This window comes from Arctopsyche grandis, chromosome 12 (assembly GCF_051622035.1).
Source record: "Arctopsyche grandis isolate Sample6627 chromosome 12, ASM5162203v2, whole genome shotgun sequence".
NCBI classification, from domain to species: domain Eukaryota; kingdom Metazoa; phylum Arthropoda; class Insecta; order Trichoptera; family Hydropsychidae; genus Arctopsyche; species Arctopsyche grandis.
Genome location: NC_135366.1, coordinates 29,116,520 through 29,140,647, shown reverse-complemented (window position 1 = coordinate 29,140,647; position 24,128 = coordinate 29,116,520). Strand labels below are relative to the sequence as shown.

The following is a 24,128-nucleotide window of genomic DNA, read 5'->3' as shown; positions in this document are numbered from 1 at the left end:
AACTTGTTCACGGCAAGATACGTTAAAATAGCGATCATAACACGATTATCGTCTGCGGTAATTGTAAACATAATTATATTGTATTAGTGGTTTTACCCGGCTTCATTCGGTATTTGTAATATATTATAAACCGCTTAAACATGGCTAATCTAATACTAGACATTTTATTGAATTTATTTGAATAGTTTTATTTTATACAAATTTATTTTAATATTCCTTTCTGTTTCTGTATTAAATTTAACGTGATGGATTCTACAAACCAAAACTTACATATAATAAATACAAAGCCCCTTCCAAAATCTATTATTAGACTAGTGGCATTACGCGGCTTCGCTCGGTATTTGTAATATAAACAGCTTAAACATGGCAAAACAATCTTACAGTAAACACTAATTTGTTTTTTATTAAATTTATTTGAATCGAATGAAAATAATATTCAACGATATCGATATCATCGTCATAGAAACTTTGATTTCTTTTCGATGCTCCCACCCAAACCTTACATGGTTACATATGTATAAAGTCTAGTTCGAAATTCCATATTAGATGTACTAGTGTTGTGTCCGTTGATTTCAACGGGTGGCATACACGAATTAAAATAAAGTTATTAAAGTTATAGTTTTATTAATTATAAAAAGTCGAGTGCGATCATAATACGCTAGCCGTTCGCTTAAGTCGAAATGATGAATAAATGTGTGTGTATCTTAGTGTATGTGTATATGAGTGTATGCTCCCGCGCATCTGACGCTGACGTTGCCCGTTCCAACTCAGGCGCTCAATATCAGGAGCACATGTCCAACGCTCAGGTCTCCACTTATTTTTTTTTAAATCTCCATACTTGTCCACGCATTCGCACATACAAATATACATATACATATGTGTACGTCCGTTTTTATATATGTATATTATTATATGTATAAATATAATATTATGGGTTTTTATCTATTTTTCTAGTTGACTTTTGCGCTTAAAAATGAACAAATTATTTATCACCCTAAAAAAGATATTGATTCATTTAATAAACGACCTTTGAATGACGTGTAATATTATCACATTAATATTACTCAGACAGCTGAAATACATACATATGTGTATAAATGAACCATAACAAAAAAAGATAAATAAAAGCTATGGGAATGTCTTAATATTTTACGAAAACTTTTTGGACAGATCTTTATATGAATTTGTATACAAATCATAAACGTTTATTCCAATTAATTGAATCGTTGATAATAATGTAGAAAAATTATTTGCCGAAAAAGAAAAACTCTTTTTTGGAGAAGAAAATCTTCTAAATCTTCCAAAGAAAGTTTATTGAAAATCAAATCAACACATTCAACAACTTTTTATTAAAAACTTTCACACGTACTAATCGATCACCCAAAATGTTATACCTATACAATAATAAAATACAGATTACAAGCATTTAACGACGGACCAAATCAAGATATAAACCAAATAAAACCGTCTCCCTCTTAATAATAAAAATAATATGTAATCACATCAAACGAGAAGAGCTCCCTTTGGATCTTTATCATATGATATGCTTTCCAAATTGCCATCGTCAACATCAAAGACGAACTATTAAGTTGAGTAATTTTCGACCAAGTGTTTTTAGCAGGGATGTCACAAACGATTTTCGTCAAAGAATATGTAGCACTGATAAATAAATAGCACACCATGCATAAAACATATTGTATATTCTAGTTGAAACCCAAAATATAATAGCAAAACCGTCCATGCAGACTTTGAATGGTTCATCAGAGGTATCTTTGATGCGAATCGAATAGTTAAAATGGACACGAATTAGCATATCGTTCAAAAATTTAAACTTTTTTGGTGACGGATGAATCTAAAAATAATGTAAAGACGCGTCTATTATGATAAATGGTAAAATATAATTTTGTATTAAATCAATTTTTTTCGTCGGAAAAATTTTCCATGTACCAGGCTGGCGAAATAACCTAAATCCATTTTCAATTTTCTTCTCTGGAAAATGTTATCATCTCACATACTTTTACATTCGACTGCGTGCTATTCTCGCACATTATCATCATTTTGACGAGACTCGCAATCGTTCACAGTGAATTTTCCGAATATATGAAAATAAAAGTAATAAAAAAAAAAACACAAAACAAAACGAGACAAAAGGGATATCGCTCGAACGATTTTCTACCATCCCACGCTCTCACACTTGCAGATTTCATTAGTGGGAGGTGAATAAAAAAAAATTGAAAAATAAAATGAAACATCGTCTGCGAAAAATAGACGGAGTCTAAAATGTGACTCGTGGCAATTTTTCCAGTCTAGAAAGAAGCCTTAATTTTGCTTGTCCGACGCTTAAACAATATTATTTGTCACTCAGCCTTATTACGGTCATCTGTTAAAAGTGTCACTTTTGGTAACCACTACTTACAAATCAGGGAGAATCAAAAGTATAAGCATACTTCAGGAATTATTTATTTTTTCCACAGTGATGAGTTACAAGACGTATATGCAGCCCTTTCTAATTCGATATACCTAAAATAATCATATATTTGATTGATTATCTTACCTAGAGAATCTAAACAATTAAAAAAGACTTAACATTTTTGATTTTGCTTTAATATTATCATACAAAATATATTTTCTGTAATAATTAATGAATTATGTATGTATATTCAAAATTAGCATTTCAGTATATATTATATTTAAAATTTTATTGCTTGACAATGATTTACATAAAACAAAATAATAAACAGAATATTCAATATATTGCATGTACTAAGAAATACGTAAGTTATAAATTCAAAATGACGTCTAGTCAAATTTTATATTCAAAATGGCGTCTTTACATATTTTTTACTATATCATTTCTCATACGGACAAATTATAAAAATACGTATGCCATTGTTAGATATAGACCAGGATAAAATATAAAATGGAATTTTCAAACATTTCAAACATCCAAAATGTCATTTTATAATCAATTTTTCATATATTACATCCTCAGGGCAAAAAAATTTAGTTTGTTCCAATTTTTAAATTCTATCAGACTATACATTGTATATACATATAAATATATAGCCACAGCGTCTCGAATTTGTTTTGCATCTCGAATTTGAATTTGAATTTGTCGTCTCGAATTTGTTGCATCTTCTAATTTTTTGACGCATGCAACGTTTAGTATAAGATGAAAAAAATCAATAATCATAAGTAGTCACTGGAGCCTGAGGGGGCCGTGTATTGTTCAAAGGTTGTAAATGCATTGTTAAAGGTTTGCCGAACAATGGATAGCACTGTGACTATCCTACCTCTAATCATAAGTCATAGATGATAATTGCAATGTTTTTCAGCCATCATTAGTACTTTTTCACACACTTCGGATGGAAATCGCTGCACTAATAAAAAATAAAACCTAATGGAGCTTGTGAATTAAAAAATTAATATAAGAAGGTATAATGGATTCTAATATAAGTTTAAATGCGATGAGAGTAAATGAGAGTGAAAAAAGTAGCTGTATTACTGTTTTAATGAGTTTCAAAGAGATAATAGAAAAAGGCGTATGGATCGCTAGCTGTCATTGCTCTAATTTGACACAAATTTCCAATTTAATTTTTAATGAGTCCGTTAATGATTTAAGTTCTCTAGCTTAAGAGGGCTGGACACCAGCGCCTTGCCCATACAAATGTATTACACTTATACCTTCCTCAATTATGGCACTAGAGAAATTATTTTTTAATATGCTATGGATATTTACCATAGCCATGTTTCTGTGGTTTTATTTTTTTGATTAGTTATTTTTTATAGGAGCTAGGAGCCGCCAAACATCTATAAAATCGCCACTTTTTTACACCCACGAAAAAAGTCCAGCGTGCTTATTTAACGGTTGATTTTTAAAAAAAATACAAGCACAAAAACATAGAAAATATCTTTCTAATACCGATGGTGAAATTTTTTTTAAATTGGTCCAGTTTCGGAGGAGAAAACTGGAGAATACGAAACCTCGATTTGGTCGATTTAAAATAGTTATTATCTGGTCGAAGCGCAACTGTCGCATTCACTCAATATATATATATATATATATATATATATATATATATATATATATATATATATATATATATATATATATATATATATATATATATATATATATATATATATATATATATATATATATATATATATATATATATATATATATATATATATATATATATATATATATATATATATATATATATATATATATATATATATATATATATATATATATATATATATATATATATATATATATATATATATATATATATATATATATATATGTATATATATATATATATATATATATATATATATATATATATATATATACTGTCGCATTCACTCAATATATGTATATATCGAAGAACGGAACGGCAACAACATTAAGGTTTCGGGTATACAGCCCTCTTAATGTCTGAGATATTAATTTACTTCATTAGTTTTAAGATATTATTGCGTAGGGGTAGGTGAAGGATCCAAATAAAAGGCCAAATTGCGTCACAGCATTTATTGGGTGATTAAGGAGATCTAATGATACTTCTTTTTTCACGTACTTTTTTCCATTCTTAATCTGTTTAGCACACTCGTCGCCTTGGAGCAATCTGTTAGACGAGTGTGCTTGATTAATTGATGTATAATAAAATAAAATAAAATAAAAACAAATATATTCCCAGACTTATTGTGATCTTTAAAACTCTTCCTTGGGTAATTTGATTTCTTTAATTTGGCTATCACTTTGCACTCTAACGAAACGATTAGTGCTTCCAATCCCGGAAGGTTTCGTCAGCACCGGGATTGCGGGAAATTTCGATCCCGGGATTCCAGTGTACATATAAGGAAAAAAAAGTTCAATTGCACATTCATATGTACATTTAAAAAAAAGTTCAATTACACATACATTTAAAATCTTATTAAAATAGAAATAATATAGAATACTGTGTACTATATGAAAAATATATATAATACACAATATTCGTTTATTTATTTTTATTAAACAGATCTGAATTTAATTTTTTTATTTTAAAATAAGTTCGAAGTTAGCTTAAACGAAACAATCCATCTAATATAAAAACTCTAATTAAATTGACTTTATGTAAAAAAAATATCACACCAACGAATTTTATTCAATTATTAATTTTAATATAGTTTATAGTACCATGTATATATCGAAGAACTGGACATATAAATATTATAATTAAATGTACTTACATACATAAAAATAGATAATCTTCGTACGATTAACAGAAACAACAGCGTCTTAGCACAACACACACACCGCGTAACGAGATCTAAACACTTGAAAATCCCCTGTACGACTGAGAAAATCATATTCAATCCTAAATAACACAGGTCTCATAAAAATAAAAAAATGTCAATATGCTTCGAATATCATTGCAGTTGAGGAGGACAAAATCTGCAATACAATTCAGGCCGTGCGTAATATTTCGAGGAAACGGCGAGCTGGGGTGAGACGCTTCAGTGCAAACAAATGTATTATGACTGTTATTGTTCGTTGTATAATGTTGTTACACGCTTTTTCCATATTATTTTTGTAAAAATAATATTTTTAAAGAAATTTCTGTCAGCATCGTAATCCCGGTATTCAGACTAGTTTCAGCACCGGGTTTCACGGTACCAGAAAACACCGGGATCCCGGGATTGGAAGCCTTAGAAGCGATATAATAAAAAATTTTTCAATATCTATCCAAAACTTTGCTCCCACTCAACCCCCCCCCCCCATTACAGACAAAACAGCCCTCAAATCCATTCAAAATTTACCCTACTTACAATGAATGCAACAACACTTCCAAAAGCCCTCCAAAAACAAAACGAACTGAGAGGCGATGGGGGTGGTGGCGGTGGTGGTGGGGGGGGCGGGGGGTCACCTCTTCCATAATCTTAAATTGTAATTTATGCAAATTCCAACCCCCCGAAAAAGTGGAAAACAAAAGCACCCGTCCATTCATTCGTCAGTCTGTCTCGCAGTGTCTATCCGCGAACCGAACAAAAGACAACAACACCTACACAACTAGTGGCTGCGCTGCCACCAGTACATGAATAATCCATTTAAGGACAACCACCCCCACATTTCCCCCCCTCCATTGAAAATTAGTTAGCGGCGGGGCGGTTTCCGAGTGGCCGCCGACAATTTGCATGGCACGTGAATAATTGCCCTGCTGTCTCGGCCAATGAATGCCGCCCTTTAAATAATTTCGACGCGAGAGCTCGCGCGCCCTAACGAAGCCTTCATTTATTCACGGACTTCGAACCCCGACAACTCTCTACACCCCGTTGGACTAATCCCTGTCTTTGTGCGACCGTCTTTTTAACTACACTGATACGAAACGCTTCGATTTATGCGACCGACTCGCTACGGACAAGAAGCTATGATATACATATACCTAAATATATGTATGTGGAACACTGTGTAGCGAGCGATCTTGAACTTTATATGGTTCTGGGTCCTTGGGAGTTAAATTGAAAACTTATATAATACCGAGAACTTCAGTGTATATGAATATCCTTCCGGTTTCGATTTGGCCGTAATTATGTCGATAGATCTGATAAAATGGCTCGAAATCGATTACTTGGAAATCAATTGCTCGAATGCCACAAGATATATACATATGTATGTAAGTCAAATATTCGAAACACGATTATGTAACTCTCTTAATTTAAAGCATAAATTATATATAAGAATTTCTTATCGTTTATATTTACGGTTGTTGCTTTGATACTGAGCACCGAGAGGTCACCGGGTTCTAACTGACCTTGATTGAAAAGCACTTATTCCGAGTGCTGCTTATATATTTAATGCTGCTGGTCAGACTTGCATATTTGTGACTCCAAGCCAATCGTTTCCTATCAACTAGCCAATTTATCTGATTTAATTGTTGAAGCAGTTCCTTCATCAAATTGGCAAAAAACATGCTACCCACTATGTCACGACTATTTATGATTTCAAAAATTAATCATCTATGTATATGCAGAATAGACTAATGGTTAGCATATAATGCTTTGAACAAAATGGTCACGGATTAAAATCCCACTGGTTTCTGCTGGCCAGAATTTTTCATCCAGACAGGATTTCTGACTCCAGGTCGATCGTTTCCTATCAGAGTTTGCCATTTTATCTGATTTTCATTGAAACGGTTCCAAAAAATTGGCACTCTTACCCATTTTCTCGCAAAACTCGAGCTTTCAGCAATCTCAAATTGAATTGTATAAAATGCTGCAAATTTACATATTTGACCATAAATGTCTCTGCCGATGTTAATTGATATGTATGTATTTACTTTGTATAACAGTAACAATACTTTTCAAATGTACAATGTTTCTGGCCAAGAAGGTGCATTGGGGTTACTTATTAGGCCTTCCTAATGTTATTTGTAGTATGCTTTTATGTATTGTCACAGTGATGCGTTAGACTCCAAGTTAGATTATTATGTTATGTCACTGTTGCTTATATGTAAATAAATAAATAAGTTATAAAAATTCAATAGGCTGAGCATTGTCCGGCAGATATGTGATTAAAGAGGTAATTTATTTTTAATATACACAATAGCTGAATTTCGTATGTACTATACATATAAGCCAGATAAAATTTCTAATCGATTTCCATTTTTCAAAACTACAATGAAATATAATAAATATCAACACAAATATCAAAGTTTTCAGATTGCTTACCTACATTATAATGTTACGTATGTATATCTTACGTGATTGGTATTCGTCAACCACTGGTTTAATAGCGCTGGTCAACTGATTTCGCGTTCGCGCCAAAAATACCTCGACGAATGAACTAGCTGTATACATCAGCCAATAAGATCTCGCGACCTATCGACCAATAATCTCTCTGGCTTGAGAGTACACGTTGGGTATAAATATTAGGTGGTTTTTCTCCGTGCTTCATTCGGAGCTGACAGGCTAACGGTTCAAGACCACTAAACTACACCTGCGTCTTTCAATTTGATCTCGAAAACCTCTCCACACGTCCACGCAACTATTATAAGAAAAGAAAAATAAATCTGTATAGTATTTCCCTACTCGACGACGCCAAAATAAAAATACAAGCAAAACCAAATAAAAATTAGCAAACAAGTCAAGCACATACATAGCCAGCAGCATAGTTCGGTAGTTAAGCTTCTGCCTAGCACCGAGAGGCGCCGGGTTCGATCCCATGAGCTGACCTCGAATGAAAAGAATTTTTCTGAGTATATCTGTAGTGCTGCTGGTCAGACTTGGATATTTGTATCTCCATGGCGATCCACTATTTGAGTATGATTAATGTACAATAAAATGTATGTACAATTCATAGATATCTCGTTAATTTTCGAGTTTTCAGTGTCTCGTAATTCAACGACTTGTGTAATAAAAATGCTGCATTGTTTGTAATTGTCCAGGAAGGCGCATTGGGGTTTACCTGTTAGGCCTTCCTAGTATATATGTAAAAAAATATGTAAATACAAATACGACTCAATTGAGTAAATGGATACACAAAAAAATATGACCTAATCACTCAGCGCAGATCCTCCACTAGGAAAATTAAACAGCGAGAAAACTTACCCTCGCACTTTTCCCACTGTTAAATGATATCTTAACATCGATACCGTGGAATGGGGGAAGAGAATGTATAGTCATAGTATGCACATATTTAACGTCAATACGTTCTTTCCAGCATCGCGAACGTATTATGCAAAGTGAAAGTGCCGAAGGATATCTTTCGCGGAATTCGGAAAAAAGAAGCGCCGCGGCTAAAAAAAAAAATACCCTCGCACATGCTAAAGAAATACATCTTCAAAGAACAGATTATCATCGTGAAAGGAGAGGATTGCTAATACGGGGTAGGAGAGGAGAGAAAGTAGCGAAAAAAGGAAAAAGGAGAAAGGAAACGAGAAGTGAGCGCAAAAAAAAATAGAAGGAAAAAAGTAAATATACGTATCGTCGTCGGTGGTGGTGGTATTCGCAGATGTTTTCCAACTGTGCGAAAGTGTTATTGGATGGTGGTTGTCAAACTTTTGATTAAATGTTAATTGTCGCCATGTGTTACCGCTTTGCTCGGGGGAGCTCAAAATTTTATTTATTTCATAGATTGCCGGACAAAATTCAGTTAAAAAAAATGTTCAAATTGCTTAAATTTTATGAATTCAAGCAATGTCAATTAAAGCTAAAAAGTTTCAAATAAAAGACTAATGGTTGACATATTATTCTTTCAAGCGGAGTGGTCACGGTTCGATTCCCACTAGTAGCTGTTGGCCAGACCTTGGTTTGTGACTCCAGGTCGATCGTTTCCTTTCAGAGATTAACAATTTTTCTGATTATCATTGAAACGGATCCTGTAAATTGACATTTCCTTTCCAATCTCTCTTAAAAATCTCTAGCTATTCAACGTCTTTAGGTTCGCTAATTTCTATAATAAAAAATGCTGCGAAAATGTCACCATAGATGTCACTGTGTTCGCATTGTATAAAAATGCTTGTATTAATTATATTATTGTGATGTATCTGTATTAGTATACTCGTCGCTGTAGACTGACCTATAAAGGCGGGTGTATATGTTCAATTGAAATAAAATAAGTTAGAATACCGTGAGATAATATTCTAAATTTAATAGTTCTAAATGAATAACAAACCCCTCCTCTCTTTCTCGTTGCCTTCCTTTCAAATTCGTCCTAGTATAAAATTAACTAACAAACTTAATCTATTTCTTAGCTGGTATGCGTATATTAGCGTATATACATATATAGCGTAAAGAAATTTAATTTATGTAGTTTATAACAAACGAATGATTTTATAGTAAAAGACTTGTTTTACGTTATTTTCCGACATTTTAGCTACAAATTCTAAATTTATCTGTATATTATGTTTCTAAATATAATATTTTGCTCATATAAAACACTTCAAAGTTCAATATGAATCAAAAGAGAATTATGAAGCCGTTTTGACTCCACTGAATTAATATTCAGGAAGAATTTTCTTAATTTATAATTTCTTTTAAGCAATCTGATGATAATTATTTCGAGGAAACAAACACATGTACGTATATAAAATCAACAAAAAATTTTTTTCAAATCTATTTATATGTACATATTCTTATGTTTAGGAAATCACTGGAATATTGGATTTAAAAACAATATCCGTTTTCTCTACAGGATTTCCATTCTAATTTCATCTGCCTTCTTTCCTCTTTCTTGCCGCCAGTCGCCATTTGTCCTTAATATAAAAAAGCAAACTGTTTACTTCCACAATGCGATTATCTTCAGCTGCTGTTCGAGTATTTGGCGTGCAAAATTCATTGCGCATAATTTATACATATCTTGCTAGAATTTATTTTTGAACTTTTTTCCACGCTTTCTACGCTAACTTTGTCCATTTCTTCATTCTTTTTAAACTTAAAATAAAGAGAGAATATTATTTTTATCGTTGAATACGGACTGCAAATAAATATGCCAAAATATTTATATGTTTCATATATTATATACATATAATAAAAATAAATAAATAATAATTTATCAATTAATTTCCTTGAATATAATCAAATTTTGTTTAAATAAGTAAATACATATGCTACTTAAATTTTAATAAAATATTTTTTGTATATTTGTAGTTAAAGGTGGCGTAGCTGATGGACTCAATTTTATATTTTCCGAGTTGCCACTATCGAAATATATGGTATTTAGCTTTTACATATATTTTTTTATTTTTTTACATACATATGTATATTTTATTTTATTTTTTTACATACATATATACAAATATACCAGGAAGGCTTAACAGGTAAACCCCAAATGCACCTTCCTGGTCCTCATAATTATTACATAGATGTAAATCTAAACAATATCTGACATCTATCGTCAGATATTACAAATATCGTATTAATACAATAAATAACGATGAATAACTTGCATGTAACAATACGAATTTTATATTCGATAAACAACCACAGAGACATCTATGGTGAGCAATATGGCGAAACCTAAGATATAACAATAACTAAAGGTTCGCAACAGAAAATTGGGAAGGAAACGCCAATTTTACAAGAATCGTTTCAATGAAAATCAGAAAAATTGGCAAATTCTGATAAGAAACGATTGACCTTGACAAATCAAGGTCTGGCCAATAGCGAGACTTAGCGGGAATCAAACTCGTAACATCAAGTACGAGATAATTCAACATTCACCACTAGACCACGCTACTGGTACTATACCAGGAAGGCCTGACAGATAAACCTCAATGCGCTTTCCTAGACAATATTAATTACAAACAAAGCATTTTTATTACATAAATCACTGTATTTCAAAAGGCTAAAGAACACGAAATTAACAACTCATTAATTCATTAATCCATTGAGACATCCATGAATTTAGACTTGTACATATTTTTTACATATTGTACATAAATAAAATTCAGATATTTGTGACAGTGGGTAGGATAATTTTTGCCATTTTTGCCAAACTCTACGAATCGTAAACAATGTGTGCCGCAAATATCCAGAGGTTACGATGCTCTGCCATAGTGCAAGGACAAGTTACCTTAAATCGATAGTTTGAATAACTGTGTATATACATACATACACTGCAAGTATTTGTATAAATGCAACAATCAACAATTTTTTATGAGCTGAATACACAACAATTAAATTAGATAAATTGGCACAGTCTTACAATAAATGGTCGATCTGGATTCAATAACTTCTCTACTGAGAAACAATGGCTTAACCATTGAGCTACGCCATATGGGGCTGTAACGTAGCACGAAAACATTAAAAATGCAAGCTAACTCCCAAGGTCGAACGACGACACAAACAAACCAAGCACTTTCTTCACATCCACCATTCATAACAATACACATACAAAAAAAAAGTAAAAATACATATGCGTGCGTGTAGCGTGAAATTTCCATGTGAAAGACGTTACGCTTATAAAGCCGCGATGGCGTCAGCGTGGGGCCAACTCACCCCCTCAAACCACCCCACGGCATTTCAATGCGAAGCTGTTTCTCATTCGGAAAGCGTTTATCCGGACGGATGATGGCATTTAATCGGGGGATATTCATCCATCCGGTCTGTTGGGGAATTTATTCGCAGAAAAGCGATTAATCAAAGGGCGTGTATTTAATGGAGCGTAACTTACGCCATAGCGTAAGTCTGCCGTTATACGTGTCGACGCCCGAGATTTCGTCACGAGAAAGAATCGTCCACAATCTCAAATGTGTACTTCAAGTCTCCGTCTTGAATGTAATCAGAAAATTCATCGAAGCTTTCACCTCATGTAACGAGATGTGTAACATCGTGTATTTCAAACACAGCATATACTCGAAGTACAATATTGTGGGATGTAATCAGTAATGTTGAGGAGTGATGTACAAACAGTGGTACATATGAGTGTACACTGTTTGGGAGTTGGCAGAAGTTTGACGCCAACTGACAGTTGGTAGTAGAGCCGCTGGCCGGACGGCCACCGGTAGGTGCGTACGCGCACGTGTGTATACTTAATGTACAATAAACGTGCATTGATGGACAAAGATCGCCTTTGATTATCTCTCCCGCAATCCTCCCTATATCTTCGAACTCTACAATATTATGATCATTTATTTATGAAAGTTTATGTTTGGACCATTGTGGCATTACAGGAGTCCCTAATGCACCCCAATGGTCGAAAATATACAGAGAGATGAGAAAAATAAAAATATAGAGTGAAAAAAGAAAACTTTATAGGCGTTTAAACAATTCAAATCTGACATAGCGAGAGGGTGGCGAAAAGGGAAAAACTATCGGAATAGTGTGGATAAATCCGGTAATGTGGATAATAGACGTCACCGAAAAATATGATGGAGTATTTTCAAACGTGTCTATTACGATTATTTTTCACCATCGTAAAGGCGTACTTGATTTCCACATACATACATTGATGAACAAACCGAGCAAAATGGCAAAGTTTGAAAATGATCGGATAAGAACTCAAATTTTGTCAGACGAAATCAGATGAAACAATCCAAAGCGAAGTAAGAAGAGGCTAGTAAATAAATCATCTGATAACCAAAAATGAAACTATCACTGTTTGATCTGTATAAATATGTATATTAAGCCTGTATCGGTTAAAAAGTTTGTTTTGGAGGAAGAAACATGCGACCCAGCTTTGTTTGTTGGTGGAAAACTTATTGATAAATGATATTAACAATTAGATACAACATAACTTCTTTTTGAATACTTATCTCGCAGATAACGCTTTGTGAAGAGATGTAATTCTAGCTGTGAAATATCAGATCTGACACATTTGGCCGTAAATCGATATATAGAGGCTATATGCTATTACACGAAACTATAAGCCAAATTTGAAATTTACATATACATATGAGAGCTAAAACTATAAATATTTATATATGAGAGATAATGAGAACCTATAAAGCAAATTTTATAAAATATAGAGTGAAAAAAGAAAAAGTTATAGGCGTTTAAACAATTAAAATTTGACAGCGAGATGGCAGGGCGAAAAGTAATGAAACTACCGATGTGAATGATGAATGTGACAGATAAACGTCACCGTGTAATACGATGCAGTATTTTCAAACATGTCTAATACGATATTTTTTCACCATCGTAATGGCGGATGATACCTTTACTTATATTGATGACCAAATTGAGCAATATGACAAAGTATGAAAAAGATCGGATAAGAGATAAGAGATATAAAAAAGTCCTCTTAATTGTAATAGTAAGTGAAACGTAAAGGAGGTTTGTAATTGTAATAAGCTTATTGTAAAAAACTAAATGTACATATGTAAGCTTATTGTAAATCATATTAACAATTAGATACAACATAACTTCTTATTGAATACTTATCTCGCAGATAAAATTCCGTGAAGAGATATACTTTTAGCCGTGAAATGTCATATCTGACATATTTGGCCATAAATTAATATATATCGTGTATTACATTACATGAAGCTAGACGCCAAATTTGAAATTTATAAATACATATGAGAGTTAAAATTATAAATATTTAAATATTAGAGATAACGAGAACGTATAGAGCAAATTTTATAAAATATAGAGTGAATTATAGGCGTTTAATCAATTAAAATCTGATATGGCCATATCATGTCGAAAAGGTTGAAGAAAGATTATAGTAGCTTGCCGTCACCGTCATAGACGTCACCGTACCCGAGATTCTGGATATTTGATACGCATTGTATACGATATTTTATCTCCAACGTAATGGCAGACGATATATTAACGTATATTGATGACCAAAATGAGCAATATGGCAAAGTATGAAAATGATCGGATAAGAGATAAGAGATATAAAAAATGACCACTAACATGAAACCCATGTGAACTTAATAAGAGGTAAGTAAAAAGAGGCAGCGGGATGTATTTCAAAAGTTCACTTTGTAACACCACTAGTGTAACATAATCTGTAACGTGGTTCAAAAAAAAATGTAAAATCATTCATCACACAAACGAACACATTTCGTCATACATATGTATACATACAAGTATAATACATACAAGCATACAAATGAAGTGCAAAATTCGAACTGGTAGACGACCGCGACGTTTGTGTCGGCAACTTCCGATTTCGAAATGAAGAATAGGCTTTGGGGGAGAAACGGGGTCAAGAAGATGCTCGAAGCAGCGTCTAGTCACCGTTACACCGGTATACATAATGATCATCCGAGAAGCTGCGAGACCTCATTGAATATGTATGGTGGTCTCGTGTGGGAGCCGACGAAAATCGATTACATTATTCATTCGGTAATGTATACTTAGCGTTACACGCATTCGATCAAAGGCCGAGCATCGGTTTTACGCTCTCGTTCGCAAAAAAAATCATACATTTTCAAAGGGGAACACACACACACACACACACGTGTAAAATGGAACGTAGGACTCGACCTCCTCGCGCGAGAAGCCCGGCTCTGCCCCTGCAACATTTATTTGTACAGCGAGCACGCGCTCCCGACACCGTTTTACGATGTTGCTGTAAAAAAATCCAATCAACGAATATTTAACACGATTCGAAACAGGATCTGTGTGAGATAAAAAAAAATCTTGTGCAAAATATATCGCTTTCAATCTCGTGTAATATTTATACCTATACAATGTTGCGATGTTGCGTGAAGTTCTTCATTCACACCAATAAAATCTTCCCTAACAATTAGCAGCATAGCTCGGACGTTAAGCTTCTGCCTACCGTCAAGAAGGTGCCGGGTTCTATCCCTGAATGAAAATGAATTTTTCAGAGTATGCTGTTGGTCAGACCTGGATTTATGACTCCAGGTTGATCGTTTCCTATCAGAGTTTGCCAATTTTCTCTGATTTCATTGTTGAAACGGTTCCCGGAAAAAAAATTGGCTAAAAATCCTTCCTACCTACTATGTCACCACTATTTGAAAAATTTGATTGATGTACAATAAAAATTTATGTACAATTCATAGATGTCTCGTTAATTTGCGAGTTTTTTCAGTGTCTCGCAATTCAACGACTTATAATAAAAAAATGCTGCATTTGTATTTGTAATTGGCCAGGAAGGCGCATTGGGATTTTCCTGTAAGGCCTTCCTGGTATATATGTAAAATAAAAAATAAAAAATAAAATAAATACACGCACTGGCAGTGCTCAGTCCAGAATGACATGATATCGCCTACATACCGCCTTATAAAGGGTCGATCTCTAAGGCCTTCCTGGTATATATGTAAAATAAAAAAAAAATACTGTTATCGTTGTTATTCTTGTTATTTTGTTATTTCTATTTTTTTATGCTTTTTCTATTTTTTTGTTTTCTGTAATTATCTTATTCTATTGTTATTTTTATTTTTTATTTTAAATGTTTAAATTTTTCTTTTTTTACCTATTGAAAATGTTTTTCTTAAAATAATTATGTTCTTTTATCAATTTTGTAATTTTAATAAACTGTAAATTTTCCCAACAAAATAAATAAATAAATAATATCGCCATTCTTTCTGTGTGTCTGTCTGTCTATCTGAGATAACGCTCCCCGTACTATAAACCGTTTTTACATACCTCCTTTACGTTTCACATGGCTTTCGTGTTAGTGGTCATTTTTATCTCTTATCCGATCGTTTTCATACTTTGCCATATTGCTCATTTTGGTCATCAATACACGTTAATGTATCGTCTGCCATTACGTTGGATATAAAATATCGTATACAACGCGTTTTAAACACGCGGAAAGTAAATCTTCTTGGCGTTTAATAAGCGTTCGTCCCGTATCTTCCAACCTGTTCGCCTTGATATGGCGATATAAGGCTTTAATTGTTTAAACGCCTATAATTCACTCTATATTTTATGAAATTTGCTCTATTGGTTCTCGTTATCTCTAATATATAAATATTTATAGTTTAACTCTCATATGTATATATAATTATATACCTTATATACCGTTTTCTGTTTTATACTTTTTACTAATTGTACTTGTTTTTATATATTTATCAAATGTAGGCCATTGTGGCGCATTAGGTTCTTCCTGTAATGCCACAATGGTCCAAAACTATTAATAAATAATAAATAATAGTCGTTTCGATTAGAAATATGTACATATGTACGTCACAGCAATAACAAAAGAAAAAACTTCTATGTATGCTATTTGCCACCAATTTTTCCTCTTGGCAGAGAATTTATTGAAAATTTATTTAATTAATTAATCAATTAATTTTTCTATTGGTGTTTTATATTATTTACATGCCTAAACCTTATCAGCTCTAAGTTAGTACATAAAAAATACAAATATAAATTTTCAGCTTGATACATTCAGGGGTGTGGACAGAATCGAGGCGACAACATTTTTGACCTTTCTGAGAGGAAAAAATCCCACTTCCGGTTTATTAAATTTGGTGATTTTTTTTTAATTTTCACCACATTGATACAATAATTATACTTTTTTTGTGAAGAACGCATGTTTAAGGGGTCGAAAAAAGTAGTGGAAAAAAAATCGAACAAGAGTAAACTGCATGAATTTTCGCATGATCACAAAACTTCTATTGTTATCTATTGTTATTGCGTACAATAGATAAAGTTAATTTAATTTAAAGTTTTTTTTTAATTTAATTTAATTTAATTGTTAATTTATTTTTTTCTATTGGTTTTTTATATTGTTTAAATGTGGGTAGGTAGGTAATTTTTACCTTTTTTCATATTAAACAATTAAATATAAATATTAAATTAAATACATTTAAAAGGTATTTGAAAAAAATTCGACCGCGTGTGGATCGAAACGACACATTTCTTTTTTATTTTTTATTTATTTAATTACTTAATATGCCAACACCCATGCGATGATATGTCATCGGGTACAACACTAGTCATATAATTATTTTTTTTTGCTAATGGTGTTTAATATTGTTTATATGTAGGTAGGTAGGTAGTTTTTACTTACAGTACACCCGATTAAATTTTCATAGGGTCTATCACTATATTACAGGTTTGTTACTAAGAGTTGGCGCGTTCTCATACTAACGCACATGCGCGCAAAAGAGACAAAGCGTCTTTTTACTATTGAATGCAGTGTGATGGCATGCTATGCACCTATTCACATACACTACACAAGCGCATTTGCTCGCGCCTACTCTCGCAACATAAAAAATGCATAACGGTAATTTTATTTTGTAAGGGTTTGAACCATTTTTTCATATTAAACAATTAAATCTAAATATTAAATTTATTATATTTTAAAGATACATACTTGAAAAAAAATACGTCCGCGATGCTAATCGAATATTTTTAATTAAATAACTAATGCTTTAACCCACGCGATGATATTTAAACGGGCTTATCATGTTTTGATAATAGTATTATATTTCTAAATGATACACTACACAGATTACCTAAACACAATCTGCTTTAGTTCATCGACTTTAGAGAGTCTTTAAGTAATATTACATATGTATTAGATGTATTATGAGCATTTATAAAAAATGTACATAGGTTTTTGAGCCCTATTATGCTGTACATTAACCTTAGAATAACATAATACTATGATTACTAACAAAATTAAATTAAAATTGTAAAATAGAAAATGATCAGTAGATCAGTCGCTATTAAAATAGATGTAAGATGTATTGTGAACATAATTTAGTAATAATAAAAAGCATTTAAAAATCAAAATAAATGATATAACATACATGATTAAAAATTTACAGAATTGGTGTCATATAACTTAATCTTAATTCCTGTATCAATTCCTTTTCCGAAACCACTCGTTGAAATGTCAACGGACACAACACTAGTACAATTATAATTATATCAAAGTTGAATTGAATAATTTCGTCATGTTAAAACCAGATTATAAGAGTTTTAAGCCTTGAAACACGTCATGGAGTATTCAATGCACTCAAAACTAGGTATGTACATATATGTACATATGTTTCATCTTATAAAGTCATTCTGAATCACAGTCGTTGTGACTGGAAACTTCATCAAATACTGTATAGTGAATAGTCCTCCCTCCGGACAAAAGAAAATCCTTGATCTTACCAACCGTATCTATACACATAGTATCCCCTTGTGGCAAATAAAGTCGAAATGAACATTGAAATGCCCAGTTTTTGCACGAAAGCTCTCAAAACATGGATGGGGGACGGTGAATAACCACGAAGCATGTAATAATATAAATAGAGCGACGACTTCCAGGTCCACTGGTATGAGTTTAACGAGGTCTCGCACTTGCACATTTCAGAGGTCCCCGTATACTACAGTGTGCACCAGAAGCTCTCGCTTGTTAGGAGTCTACGAGTGCCTCGCCAAACAACTCGAGGACCCTCGAAGGGGTCGTGCCCTTTATATACCTAAACCTCCCTCATCAACTCCTCCTTGCCTGTGCCTATTCACGTTTTGGTCTCCGAGACAATGTGTGTTTCAAAAAAATTCTTAAAAAAAAAAATAATTCCCAAGGTATCGTTAATGTATAATTCGAACTGTGGAAAAATATTCGGCGAATGAGTATGAATGAAGAAACTCGATGGCCATTGACTTTTCTGCTTTATTTTGGTTTTTAAATGCTTTTTATAATTACTAAATTATATTCACAATACATCCTACATATTTTAATAGCTACTGATCCACTGATCATTTTCTATTTTACAATTTTAAATTAATTTTGTAAGTAATCAAAGTATTATATTATTCTAATGTTAATATACAGCATAATAGGAAAAATAGCTCAAAAACCTATTTGCAATTCTTATAAATGCTCATAATACATCTAATACATAATATTAATTAAAGACTCTCTAAAGTCGATGATCTAAAGCAGACTGTGTTTAGGTAATCTGTGTTTATATCTGAAGGGTATAGACATTTTGTTGTAATCACCGAGACTCTTCACAAGTGTGTTAGTATGGCTATTAGGGATTCTGTCATAGAATCTACTGGTTAGTTTGTTTAGTAATGTCTGTAACTAACGGAATATTATTTATGGCATGCAGTTTTTTCAATTTAGTATATATGGGTGTGTTATAAATTATTTTTAGGGATTTATTTTGTATTATTTGGAGCTTGGAATGGTTAGTATTCGAGGCGTCATTCCATACAGGTGAAGCATATGTTAAAAATGGTAATATGAGCGCGCGATATAATTTTTTTTTTTTTTTGAGTTGATAAAGAACTATGGCGATTAAATATTGGGTATATTGAGGATATACCCCGCATCGCCTTGATTTGCTTTATTTTAACTACATACTATATATGTATTTAATTCGTTCAATATTTGGTCAGACAAATCAAATCTACTGAAGAAATACGAGCAAGCACCATACCCACACATAGCTTGAGCTAAGCTCCCGCTATTTTTGATCACATCTCACACGACAGGTCTCAGATGACAGTTTCAAGTGTCGGAAAGCTTTGCCAGAGACAAGTGCGAAATTATGACATTCGAGAAACGAGTTTTATGGTGTGTTTGAGAACACCATGGCAGTTCGATTCGACGAGTACACGAATAAGGACGCCACCAAAGTGGTGGAACACATTTCGCCTGAAAAGTTCGATCCGACAGACAGAACTTTTTTCATTCGCGACACGAACGCAAAATCGACAATTTCGAGTCAGCAATTCGTACACTCTTATCTAACATCGCCTATAAAATCCTGTCATATTTACGACGCCTGCTCGCTCTATAATAGTAATGTCAAATAAAAATTAGATGCTACGCTCGTGAAAGTTAATGTGAAATGAAGTTATTGCAGATTTGTCACGATTTAAAGTAACGTTTCTTATTATTTTATATGGTATACTTAAAGCATCACCCCACTTGTCTGTCTATGATTTAAGAAGATTCTTCATAAAAATCTCTAGATAATTTTTTATTGAGTTTAGTCTTCCTTAAACGAAGATGAGATATGGTCACCCTCTCAACTTCTTCTGGATCATTCTAATGGTACAAATAATAACATTTTCCTCTAAAGCTTCGTTTGATTGATGGAAAAAGCCAATATTTTAATAACAATTTTTGCTCTCTATATATTTCTAGTCCAGTCTCCAACAGCCCACTTCCATTTCCTTAAAAACTTTAATCATACTTGAGTTTGTCTTCTCGAGAGTTTCAAAATTATGATATAAAGATAGCTAACATAATTGAGCTCCCTTTTTTATGACAAAAATTTTGAAAATAATCTCATTGCATATTTTCTTCATGCTTATATTATTTTATATATGTACATACATATCACTCTTCTGTGTCATTTTGCAATTCGTTGCCTCCCTCAACATTTCTTTTCATTCATACTCTGTTTTATTTAATATGATCCTCTTACTCGCGAGCTACATAAGAATAGTATGGTTTTTAAAAGCCATAGAAGTGCCTACGTCAGTATGGTAGAATATCTTGTTACATTATAAAACATGTCTAGACTATTGATGCCATTATTTGAATTATAAATACATTTATATTACAAAAGTGCGACTTTTTGATGGATTACTCAGAATGTTAAGGATATTTTTACCGATCATATTTTTAGAATATAATTGCAAAATAATTGCATTAAAAACTAATATAAATTACCGTTCAGCGAATTGGCTAATTGGCTAAAAGTTTACAATATAATCTACATTATATTGTAAACTTTTATTCCAAATTTTGAAAGCTTCAATGTAACGATAAAATAATTACATTACCTTATTCGCGATACAAAATTTGCGTGCTTTTAATATAAAATTAATCAATAAATTTCTGTTGATATTAAAAAAAACTCAAACAGGTATATGAATATTTCAAATTTACAAAGAAACGAAATGATTATTTTAAATTGCGTCAAATTGCGCAAAAATATATCTATACAGTTCATTGAATTTTAATATAAGCACAATAATTGAAATTAAATGAGCCAGAAAAAAATAGATTCATACATACATAAATGAAATATTGCATTGAAATATGGCTCAATAAATATGTAAATTTATATAATTATGTACATGTAAATTAATATATAAATAAATTACGATCGGCCAGTTATTATATGCATATCACATACATATATAAACGTTCTATGAAATCATAAACAGGCAAATTAGCATTTAAGCAAAATGAAACAGCAAAACGGATTGATTGGACAAAATGGCGTCGTTCATATAACTTGTAACACTAACATACTAACTTGTCACTTGGAGTGATGGCCAACACTCGATTTATAGGCAAACAAGTTCCAAAGGACAGGGTCGTTAGCCAGGGTTGGGTTTTATGGACGTTTGCGGAAAATATGAACACCCCTGCTCCGAAGATTGGACGCCCCTGTCTTTACGACCCGCGATATAAAAATCCATATTTACTGACAAAAATTGGTCCGAACACGAAACAAAATATATCCGTCATAAATAAAGTGTAAAGAGAGAGAAGAAATAAAATCTCGGCGGGTCGTTCGCAGTGAAATCGCGAAAGCTCGATTTTTACGGGGAGGGAGGGAGGAGGGTGCAAAATAAAACTGCAAAAGCTCATAAAACGGATTGTTATCGCCTCTAATAAATATTATGTCAACGTAAAAAAATAAATATTGCGCGAAAGCGGTGTCGCCGTACATTGTCGAAAATAAATAAAAATAAAAATCCCCGTGCAAAATTCATATTTGACTTTGAAAGTTGTCTGTGGAAACATGTGGATACGTCTTAAGTAATCCATTACAGAGCTTGTCTCAAATATCCACAGACGTCTGACTTTGATTAAATTATTTCTAATTCAATGGGAACACGAACAATACCCTTGTTTGTTTGACCAAAGCGAGTTGACAGCTCGGAAAAGAGTTCATATGAAGAGAAAATTCTCTACATGTCAGAAAAATCCATACGAATTTTCAGACATAATATAAACATTATAATAACATAATCCTGTTTTTTCCGAATATCATTCTTTTTTTTGTAATACGTATTGGTCTATTGTTGAAGACCTCACAGCCTGAAAATGGGAATTTGTCGGCAGACAAGTCTATAAAAAATTGTCTGTCGTAGCTGGTTCGAAGAAACGAGTAACTGTCTGTCAATAAATAAGACTTTTATTAACAACACAATACAATGATTTGCGTTTCTACATATCGTAATCGTTCAAAAACACAAAATATTATTAAAAATATACTGGGGTTATAGCAATATTAATCAATAATAAGCTTTACGATTTATTCAAACTATTACGTAATAATTTAAATGAATCATTTTAAAGGGTCTACACCACTTAACCTATGAGATATTTTACCGAATTTATTAGATATTAATTCAATACTGTGAATTTATATAGTAAATTTACATATGTACATACATAGTGTATACATATGTACTTACATACACACATATGTATGTATTTACATTGAAAATTACAGTTGACAAATCATTTTTGTTCAGCAAAAGACTCCCAGAAACTAAGTTGGAAGATATGCTCACCTTAATTCTGTCATAGCATCTGTAGCTATCATTAATTTGGAAACTAGAGACTAGACTTCTAACAAAACTCCATAAATGCTTATGTAGATCTAATCCTGTTGTCACAAAATCTGCCTGTGTATAATTTGTAATAATTATACACAGTAATCTTAAATCTATAGATATCTCTATAGACATCTCTATAATTTCGTATTTATTATATGTATAAAAATTGTATACAAAAAAAAATCTAAAAATAATCCAAAGATGTCTCTATGATTATTATTTCTGATTAATTGTTATATGCTATGTATTCTGATTGTTTATGTATTCTGTATTTCGTTAACGTACACCCGTCGCATTGGAGCAAATCTGTAATGGCGAGTGTATTAAAACACTAAAGGGCGTGTTTAATTATAATTTTTAAAAAAGTCGACTGAGGCATATTCTATGGATGCTTAAAAGAAAAGAAAAAAAAAGCAATCCAATATCTCAGAAGGATTTGTATATAAAGATTTTTTTTGTTGTTAATGAAAGCTAAGCTCTCCTTGGAAATATAATAAATGAATTGTTAAGACCTTAAGTGTACAAATAAGACAATATATTTGCCTAGTTTCCATTTCATCTCTTCAATATTACAATAAAATCCACAGAGCAAAGACACTATTAAATTTGATTAAAATTGCTTCAAGTTTTCCGTACTTTGTCAATCTAGAGAAATGAGACGACAATATACAGAGTACAAAGACCTATAACATATTTCCACGATATTGCAAAGGTAATAACGAAAGTAGTCGACGGAATAAAATTTAAATTCAAAGGAAAAGTAGTCCGAATAAAAAGTGTAATAAGATTCTTTCACATAAAGAGAGTACTTTCACTAAATTATCGCTCCTAAAGCGACTATAATTGTAAAGCAAAACTTTCATTAGACGTTATAAAAATGATATAGCAACAAACATTACGCGTATTTCCGTTCGGTTAAATTCGCAACGTTTTCCGGTTATAACGTTCAAAACGTTATTTAAACCGAACCGTTAACTCCCTTAAGGTTAATATTAGATTAGACCGTTCGTATTGGGATTGCTTATGCAATTAGTGGACATCAACATTAGCCGTGTATGTGTTTGTGCTGTTTGTGAAATTAATACATTGCAATCCCATCAAATATTATTATCGTCGACCTACATACACACACACACATTTGGCACGTTTTATTTAAATACATAATAGACATACGT

At 32.3% G+C, this 24,128-nt stretch overlaps 1 protein-coding gene across 2 annotated transcripts in view; it reads right to left on the bottom strand.

The window, feature by feature from the left end:
• The window catches only part of kek2 (leucine-rich repeat, immunoglobulin-like domain-containing kekkon 2 protein), a 253,432-nt gene that overhangs the window by 179,784 nt on the left and 49,520 nt on the right, over positions 1-24,128 (bottom strand). The window lies entirely within an intron of this gene.